The sequence below is a fragment of the Dasypus novemcinctus genome, chromosome 9 (assembly GCF_030445035.2).
Source record: "Dasypus novemcinctus isolate mDasNov1 chromosome 9, mDasNov1.1.hap2, whole genome shotgun sequence".
Taxonomy (NCBI): Eukaryota; Metazoa; Chordata; class Mammalia; order Cingulata; family Dasypodidae; genus Dasypus; species Dasypus novemcinctus.
The window spans coordinates 114,264,311-114,275,022 of NC_080681.1; positions in this window are offsets into that span (position 1 = coordinate 114,264,311).

A 10,712-nucleotide genomic window follows, 5' to 3' on the forward strand; every position below is an offset into this window, starting at 1 on the left:
CACAGTGACTGGACCCATTCTACATTCCCACCAACAGTGATAAGTGTTCCTATCTCTCCACAGCCTCTCCAACACTTGTAGTTTTCTGTCTTTTAACAGTGGCCATTCTAAAAGTGTGAAATGATATCTGTAGCAGTTTGATATTACTGATGAATTCCAAAAAGAAATATTGTATTGTTTTGTAAACTGATCTTTTCCTCTGGGCATATTAGATTATATTGTAGTAATTACAGAATTCCAATATACTTGATTACTTAATCAAATAAACCTCTTGTGTCAGTAGGGAGTTGAATACCCGCCCCTTGGTGGGTGGGGACTCACAGATAAAAGGCATGGCAAAGGACAGAGTTGGGGGTTTTTAATGTTGGAGTTTTGATTTTGGAGTTTGATGTTGAAGCTGAAGCCCCAGGGAGAAAGACAGAACTGTTCACCTGATAGTCTACAGCTGACCTTATGGAGAAAACAGAGGCACTGAGCCCATAGGAACCAGAAGCCTGAACCCAACATCGGCAGCCATCTTGCTCTAACATGTGAAAATAGACTTTGGTGAGGGAAGTAACTTATGCTTTATGGCCTGGTACCTGTAAGCTCCTACCCCAAATAAATACCCTTTATAAAAACCAACCAATTTCTGGTATTTTGCATCAGCACCCCTTTGGCTGACTAATACAATATCTCATAGCTTTGATTTATATTTTCCTAATCGCTAATAACGTTGAACATTTTTTCATGTTTTTTTTCCATTTCTATTTTTTCTTTCGACAAATGTCTATTCACGTCTACTGGGGATAAAACCCAGCGCTTTGTATATGGGAAGCAGGCACTCAACCACTTGAGCTACATCCACTTCCTCTATTCAAGTCTTTTGCCTATTTTTAATTGGGCCATTTCTCTTTTTTTTATTGAGTTGTGGCATCTCTTTATATATTATAGATATTAAACCCTTATCAGATATGTGATTTTCAAATATTTTCTTCCATTGAGTTGGCTGCCTTTTCACCGTTTTGACAAAGTCCTTTGAGGTGCAAAAGTGTTTAATTCTGAGGCGGTCCCATTTATCTATCTTTTCTTTTGTTGCTTGTACTTTGGGTGTAAGATCTAAGAAACCACCACCTACCACAAGATCTTGAAGAATTTCCCTACATTTTCTGCTAGTAGTTTTATGGTCCTGCTTTTTATATTTAGGCCTTTGATCAATTTTTTTTCAACAAATCAGTTTTATTGATACAAAGTATACAATCCATCCAAAGTGTACAATCAATGATATTTAGTATAATACATAGTTGTGCATTAATCACTTCAATCAATATTAGATCATTTTCATTATTTAAATAATAACAATAATAAACAAAGAACAGGCAAACAAAAAAATTCATCTCTCAATCTCTGTTTTCCCTGTTTTACTAGCTGCTATTTCTGGCTATTCCACATTTATTTCTTTTAAGCAGCATTATTGACATATATTCACATAGCATGCTATCTATCCAAAGTGTATAATCAATGGCTTTTAGTATAACCACAGTGTTTTTTTTTTATGATTTATTTTATTTTTGCAAAATAAGTTTAAAACAATTTCATTACTGCAAAAAGAAAAACTCCACATCCCTTAGCAGTCACCTCTCAATCCCTCTATCCCTCCCCAGCCCTACATAATCACTAACCTAATTTCATCTTTATAAATTAATTTATATTTACATTTTATATAAATGGAATCATAAATATGTAGAACTTTGTATCTGGTTTCTTTCACTTAGCATAGTGGTTTTTTGTCTGATATTAACTTCTAGTAACATTAACATGTATTTGTTCAGTTTCAAAGAAAAACAGTCATATGCAATATTACCCATATTCATATTTCACGAGGTTTTTAAGATTTATTTTTTACTTATTTCTCTCCCCTTCCACTCCCCCGCAGTTGTCTGCTCTCTGTGTCCATTCACTGTGTGTTCTTCTGTGTCTGCTTGTATTCTTGTCAGCAGCACCTGGAATCTGCGCCTCATTTGGTTGTGTTATTTTGCTGCATCAGCTCCCCGTGTGTGCGGCACCACTCCTGGGCAGGCTGCACTTTTTTCGCACTGGGCGGCTCTACTTATGGGGTGCATTCCTTGTGTATGGGGCCCCCCTACGCAGGGGACACCCATGTATGGCACGGCACTCCTTGCGTGCATCAGCACTGCGCATGGGCTAGCTCCACACGGGTGGAAGCCCTGGGTTTGAACCTTGGAACTCCCACGTGGTAGGTGGACGCCCTATCCGTTGGGCCAAATCCGCTTCCCTCATATGAGGTTTTGCTATGCTATTACACTCCCATGTTATGTTTTTTAGCTTTCTTTCTAGTATCATACATGACCTTAGACTTTCCCTTTCTTTGATGCATTTTGAGTTGATTCTTATATGGGGATTGAGATAAGGGTCCTCTTTCTTTTGGTTATAGATATCCAGTTCTCCCACCACCGTTTCTTGAAGTATTGTTTTGCTCTGTTAACAAGGCCTTGGTAGGTTTGTCAAAAACTAGTTGCCTGTAGAGGTGAGGGTTTATTACTGGACTCTCAATTCTATTTCACTGATCAGTGTGTCTACCTTTATGCCAGTATCATGCTGTTTTGATAGCTTTGTAATATGTTTCAAGGTCAGGTAATGAAGGTCCTCCCATATCACTCTTCTTTTTAGAATACTTTTGGCTTTTGGGTGCACTTTCCCTTCCAAATAAATTTGGTAATTGCCTTTTCTATTTCTGTAAAATAGGCTGTTGGAATTTTGACTTGTATTGCATTAAATCTATAAATCAGTTTAGGTAGGATTGATACCTTCATGATATTTAGTCTTCCAGTCCATGAACGCAGAATGTCATTCCATTTGTTTAGGTCTTCATTGATTTCTTTTAGCATTGTTTTGTAGTTTTCTGAATAAATGCCTGTACTTCTTTGGTTAAAATAATTCCTAGGTATTTAGGTTATGTTGCCATTGTAAATGGATTTTTTCCCCTTGTTTCCTCCTCAGTGTTTTCAATACTAGTATACGGAAACATTACTAATTTTTGCCCGTTGATCTTGTAGCCTGCCAGTTAGCTAAACTTGTTTATTAGCTCAAGGAGCTTTGTCATAGACATTTCAGAATTTTCTAAGTATAGGGTCGTGTCATCCACAAATAGTGAGAATTTTATTTCTTTTTTTCCTATTTGGATGTCTTTTTTTTCCCCTTTTGTCTACTTGTTCTAGCTGGAACTTCTAGCACAATGTTGAATAACAATGGTGACAGTGGGCATTCTTGTCTTGTTCCCCATCTTAGAGGGAAAGCTTTCAACCTTTCCCCATTGAGTACAATGTTGGCTGTGGGTCATATATGCCCTTTATCATATTGAGGATTTTTCCTTCTATTCCTACCTTTTGAAGTGTTTTTATCAAGAAATGATGCTAGATTTTATTGAATACCTCTTCTGTATCATTAGAGATGATCATGTGTTTTTTTTCCCTTCACTTTGTTAATGTGGTATACTATATTAGTTGATTTTCTTGTGTTGAACTACCCTTGCATACTAGGAATAAGTTCCACTTGGTCGTGGTGTATAATTGTTTTTTTTTTTTAAAAAAGATTTATTTATTTATTTAATTCCCCTCCCCTCCCCTGGTTGTCTGTTTTCTGTGTCTTTTTGCTGCGTCTTGTTTTCTTTTGTCCGCTTCTGTTGTCGTCAGCGGCACGGGAAGTGTGGGCGGCGCCATTCCTCAGCAGGCTGCTCCCTCCTTCGCGCTGGGCGGCTCTCCTTATGGGTGCACTCCTTGCGCGTGGGGCTCCCCTACGCGGGGGACACCCCTGTGTAGCACGGCACTCCTTGCGCGCATCAGCACTGCGCATGGGCCAGCTCCACACGGGTCAAGGAGGCCCGGGGCTTGAACCGCGGACCTCCCATGTGGTAGATGGACGCCCTAACCACTGGGCCAAAGTCCGTTTCCCTATAATTGTTTTTATATGCTGTTGAATTCTTTTTTTTTTTTTTTAAGATTTATTTATTTATTTCTCTCCCCTTCTCCCCACCCCGGCTGTCTGTTCTCTGTGTCTATTTGCTGCGTCATCTTCTTTGTCCGCTTCTGTTGTTGTCAGCGGCATGGGAATCTGTGTTTCTTTTTGTTACGTCATCTTGTTGTGTCAGCTCTCCGTGTGTGTGGCGCCATTCCTGGGCAGGCTGCACTTTCTTCTGTGCTGGGTGGCTTTCCTTCCGGGGCACACTCCTTGCACGTGGGGCTCCCCTACGCAGGGACACCCCTGCATGGCACGGCATTCCTTGCGCGCATCAGCACTGCGCATGGGCCAGCTGCACACAGGTCAAGGAGACCCAGGGTTTGAACCGTAGACCTTCCCATGTGGTAAACGGATGCCCTAACCACTGGGTTAAGTCCGCTTTCCTGTTGAATTCTACTTGCAAGTATTTTATTGAGAATTTTTGCATCTATGTTCATTAGAGAGATTGGTCTGTAATTTTCTTTTCTTGTTGTGTCTTTATCTGGCTTTGGTATTAGGGTGATGTTGGCTTCATAAAATGTGTTCAGTATTTTTCTCTCTTTTTTTGGAAGAATTTAAATAGGATTGGTGTTAATTCTTCTTGAAGTGCTTGGTAGAATTCACCTGTCAAGCCTTCTGGTCTTGGACTTTTCTTTCTTGGGAGATTTTTAATGACTGATTCAACCTTTTAAAATGTGATTGGTTTGTGAAGTTCTTATACTTCTTTTTTTTTTTTTTTTTTTTTTAAAGATTATTTATTTATTTATTTAATTTCCCCCCCTCCCCTGGTTGTCTGTTCTTGGTGTCTATTTGCTGCGTCTTGTTTCTTTGTCCGCTTCTGTTGTCATCAGCGGCACGGGAAGTGTGGGCGGTGCCATTCCTGGGCAGGCTGCTCTTTCTTTTCATGCTGGGCGGCTTTCCTCACGGGCGCACTCCTTGCGCGTGGGGCTCCCCCACGCGGGGGACACCCTTGCGTGGCACGGCACTCCTTGCGCGCATCAGCGCTGCGCATGGCCAGCTCCACACGGGTCAAGGAGGCCCGGGGTTTGAACCGCGGACCTCCCATATGGTAGACGGACGCCCTAACCACTGGGCCAAAGTCCGTTTCCCTTATACTTCTTGTAGACCAAGTAGGTTGTTTGTGCATTTCTTGGAATTTGTCCATTTCATCTAGGTTGTCTAGGGTTTTGGAATACAGTTTCTTATACTCTTACAATCCTTTTTACTTCTGAGGGATCAGCCATAATTTCCCCCCTTTCATTTCTGATTTTATTTATTTACATCTTCTTTCTTTTTCTTTGTTAGTCTAGCTAAGAGTTTGTCAATTTTATTGATCTTCTCAAAGAACCAGCTTTTGGTTTTGTTCATTTTCTGTACTGTTTTTTTTATCCTCAATTTCATTTATTTCTGCTTTAATCTTTATTATTTCTTTCCTTCTGCTTGTGTTGGGAATGGTTTGCTGTTCCTTTCCTAATTTCTCCAGGTATTCAGTTAGATCTTTGATTTTACCTCTTCTTCCTCCTCCCCCTCCCCATCCTCCTCCTTCTTTTAACTGAGACTTCACCCTCTTCTTTTTTAATATAGGCCATCCAGGGCTATAAATTTCCCTCTCAGCACTGCCTTCACTGTACGGTTTTGATAAGCTGTATTTTCATTTTAATTTGTCTCAATATATTTACTGATTTCCCATGTAATTTCTTCTTTGACCCACTGATTTTTGAGGAATGTATTATTTATTCTCCAGACATTTGTGAGTTTTCTACTTTTTTGGTTACTGTTTGTGTGGAGTATCATTTTCCAACCTTTTACCTTCAGCTGGTTTGTATGTCTAGGTCTAAGGTGGGCAGAATATGGATGGCTCATGTTTTTTTATCTACTCTGTTAGCCTATATCTTTATTTTTTTAAATTTTGTTCTGTAAAAGGCCCTCTTTTTAAAAATCATATATATATATATATTTTTAAAGATACATAGAGCCTGTACCTTTTGATGGGGGAGTTAATCCATTCACATTCAATGATATTATTGGACATGCATTATTTACTTCCCCCATTTTATTCTTTGGTTTTCACATGTCACATCTTATTTTCTTCTGTCTTTGTACTCTTTTGGTCATCCTTTCTGGTATTCTTGCCTTCTATACTCTCCTCCAAGCCTCTCTTTCCTGTCTTTTTCTTTCAGGCTATAAGGCTCCCTTTAATACTTCCTGCAAAGGCAGATTCTTTTGTATGAACTCTCTTAGTTTTTGTTAAACTCACCTGCATATTTGAAAGACAATTTTTCTGGACAAAGAATTCTCAGTTGGCCATTTTTCTCTTTCAGCATCCTAATTAGGTCTTCTTGCTTTCATAGTTTCTGATGAGAAATCTGCACTAAGTCTTACTAGATGTCTTTTGTACATGATGGTTTGCATCTCCCTTGCTATGCTCTCAGAGTTTTCTATTTATCTTTGACATCTAACATTCTTAGTAGTATGTGTCTTGGAGTAGGTCTATTCAGATCTGTTCTGATTGGGGTATGACGTGCTTCTTAGATGTGTAAATTCATTTCTTTCATGGGAGTTAGGAAATTTTCAGCCATTATTTCCTTAAATACCCTTTCTGCCCTTTTCCCTTCTCTTCTCCCTCTCCATGACTTGTATGTTATTCCATTTCATGTTTCATTCAACTCCCTGAGCTCCTGCTCAATTTTTTTCATGCTTTCTCTCTGTGTTCTTCTCTCCTGAACTTCATCTGCTTTGTCTTCTGTATCACTTATTCTTTCTTCTATCATTTAGAGTCTGCTGTTTATGCCTCTAATTTTTTTTAAGATTTATTTTTTTATTCACCCCCCCCCCCACCATTCCCCCCATTGTCTGCTCTCTATGTCCATTCGCTGTGTGTTCTTCTGTGTCTGCCTGTATTCTCATTAGGCAGCTCTGGGAACTGATCCTGGGACCTTCCAGAGTGGGAGAGAGGCGGTTACTCTCTTGTGCCACCTCAACTCCCTGTTCTGCTCCGTCTTCTTATTTTCTCTCCTCTGTGTCTCTTGTTGCGTCATCTTGCTGCACCAGCTCTCCATGTCAGCTGGCACTCCTGTGTGGGGCGGCATTCCCATGTGGGCTGGCACTCCGCATGGGCCAGCTCACTGTATGGGCCAGCTTGCCCTCACCAGGAGGCCCTGGGCATCGAGCCCTGGACCTCCTATATGGTAGACAGGAGCCCAGTTGGTTGAGCCACGTCTGTTTCCCTCTAATGTGTTTTTGATCTCACCTATCATGTCTTTCATTCCCATGAGCTCTGTTATTTTTCTATTCAGTTTTTCAAATTTTTATTTCCGCTCTTTCAGTGTCTTCTTGTTGTTCTTTATTTCTTTAGCTGTATTGTTTTTCAACTCATTAATTTGACTTTTGAAATTTGTATGACTCTCGTTGATTAATTATCTCAAATCCTATGTCTCATCTGGGGCTTTGAGATATTCCTTTCCTTGGACCATTTCTTCTTAATATGGCTTGTAATTTTTCGCCAATATCTAAGCATCTGATTATGATGGTGAGTTTATTCTGATGCTCAGTCTCGGTCTTTCCTAGGGATTTAGTGGCAGGAGGCTGTGCGTTACTGTCATTTTTTATTCTTTGTTCAACCTGTTCTAGGTCATTAGGATTGTCCCTGTTAGCTTTTCAAATCTGGGCTCTGGATCCAGTGATGGGTTGCAGACCTGCTTCCAAGGGCCTTGGGGAAGGAGGCTGTAAGGTTCCGAAAAAACCTCTCTAGCTTTTTAAGATTTCCTCACATGCACTTCCTTGGTCTGCCAGCAGATGGCGGACTTCGGCAGCCCTCTCAGTTCAAAGCCTGATTGGAATGTATTCACTGCAACACTGACAGCAACAATATGACAGGATCGGCCAGAGTCTCAGGATTCACTCTTTCTCAGAGCTTGTTCTCCAGCCTTTGCTGGCAGCCCCTCCCTTTGCATAGGGAGGAAATAAGTCCACTCCCCTCTGTCCTCAACAACCAGTTCTGATCAGTAGGGAGGGTGACTGAGAAGGTAGAAGCTCCTTAGTCTGGTGGCTCCCAGGGCAAACAATGGTGTGGCCGCTCAAGCCTGGAAGGCCGGGTGGGACACAGCAGACCAAATGTGTTGGCCCCAAGCTGAGTCAGCCGGAGGCTGTGTCCATCTTTCTCCTGTTTCCTGCAGAAAGTGGATCTCTGCCGCCCCCTTTGTCTAAAGCTGCTGGCCTGAGGCCAGAGAATTCAAAATTGTCTGCTCATAGGGTGAGGTAAAGGCACCAGTGCCTGCAGCTGCAGCTTCTATTCAAGGTCTTAATGTCCAGATTTTTTCCCCCTGTACCCCTCTCTCCTGGGTGCTGTCCACCCTTCCTCTGGTGCATGAAACCCCAGATCACTGTTTTTTTCAGGCTACTTCTTTCTGTCCTCTAGCTATTTTTCTGAAGAGAAAAGAATCCCATGTCTTTCTAATCCACCATCTTCTTGGAAGTGGTTGCTCTATATTTTTAAAATTAAAAATAACTTTAATCAAAGTAAAATGCCTACGTGGTCTAAAACACAGGAGTAGTATATAGAGATGGACTTCTAATGAACAGCACCTATTTCCTGTCTTAACGCTAAACCAAGGCCCACCCCTAAGGCAATCGTATTTTAGCTCTTTTAGTTATTTCTTCTGATAGCTTCCTTCCTATTCCTCAGTCTTGATTTATCAGACTGATATAAGGCACAAAGCCATGTCACTTCCTGTCTGAAACTGATGGCTTCATAGTATCTTTTGGAATAAGGTCAAACTCTTTGACAAGGACAGGCCAGCTTCCATTGACCCTCCTGCCACCCTTCTTTACTTTTTTTGTTTTCTTTCTCTATAACCTTTTCAAGTTTTACATTTTTAGAGTGCCCACCTCCTGGGATTCATGCCACCTGCCATGTTGTAAACTGTCCTTTGGAGAGGCCCATGTAGCAAGAAACTAGTCATAGCACAGCAGCATCCCACGAAAAACTGAATCCTGCTAGCAAACACGTGGAAATAGCTCAGAAGTGAATCCTCATTCAAGACTTCAGATAAAACTGCAGCTCTAGCTGCCCCCTTAATTGCAATTTTTGTAAGAGACCTTGAACCACAGGGCACAGCTCAGCTTAGATTCCTGACTTGGAAGAAACTGTGTGATAATAAATATTTGTTGTCTGAAGCAGGTAATTTTGGGATAATTTGTAACACAGCAATAGATAACTAACCATTATACTGTTTTTTTTTTTCTTTTCAGTCATAGCCACAGAATTTTTTTTTCCCTTTAGCCATAGGATTTAAAAAAACTTCCCCCTTAACTTCCCCTGTCCATACCCATCAAAAGTCATATTAACAGACTGGATGCTCCTTCCACAGTTATTTCTATACCCACATAATCATACACAAAATATTAAATATGTATTGGACTTATGTGGCAATTTCATTATTTATTCTTTTTTTTTATTTAGAGAAGTTGTAGGTATATGGAAAAATTATGCATAAAATTCAGAGTTCCCATATACCTGTCCTATTATTAATACCTTGTATTGTGGCTACATTAGTTACAATTCATGAAAGAACATTTTAATAATTGTACTATTAAGTTATAGTCCATTGTTTACAATAGAATTCACTGTGTTGTAGTCCTATGGGTTTTTTAAAAATATTATTCTAGTAACATATTTACAACCTAAGACTTCCCTTTTAACCACATTCACATATATAATTCAGTGCTGTTAATTACATTCACAATGTTGTGCTACCATCACCATCTATTACCAAAACCTTACGATCAACCCAAACAGAAAGTGCAATTTAAGCATTAACTCCTCATTCCATACCCCCACTCCATCCCCTAGTAACCTACATTATTTATTCTCGAACAGCATTTTCTGGCTTCATTTCTATCACAGGCACCCAAAACTACCCCTGGTGTTTGTCATTTATAATTGTGGCCTCCTCCTTGCCAAAACGAAACCCTACAGAATTGCAGAGTTTACATAAGCGACTAGCAGCAGTTGGTGAGAACCAGAGAAATACGTGTTTCTTTTTCTTTCCGTGGGAATCTGGGCCTCTGCCTTAGGGTTTCAAAGCCACAGGCAGCCCTGAACAATCTAGCATACGCTGCTCTGAAATCACAGACCCTCAGACTGGTAGAGCTGCAAATTGGCAATGCGGTATTTTAAACAAACATCCCAGCTTCTCTGCACCAAATGAGTGTGGTTCTTTCATGCAGACATTGTTTGAATAATTTCTGGAGTTCTTTGAGGATCGTCTTGCCCAGTCCATTTCCACGAAGTAAAGGAACACTGGGCTTAGTCCATCGTGCATCATTCCTCAGTTTTCACCCTCCCTCAAGCCCCATCCCCTACCTGGATGACCCTTCTCCGCTCTGGCTGAAACATCCCTTCCTTAGGGTACATTGCTGATCCTTAGGCAAACAAGGCTCCATCTGCTAATGGCTCCCAAAATGCTTTTTCCTCTTGGGTACAATCATCACATGAAGTGCTTCAATCACTTAGCTCACTTTCCCCAAATGTACTGAAAGCACCTCGAGGGCAGACATTGTCTGACTTAGTCACTACTGTGTCCCAGCCCTAGCATGCAGTGAGCACTCAATAAATAATTAAGTGAATAAGCAGATTGGCTGTTAAGAGTTTGCCCATTTGCAAAAATCAAAATCCATTCTCAAAGGACAAAATAAAAATAACAACTGACCCTTAG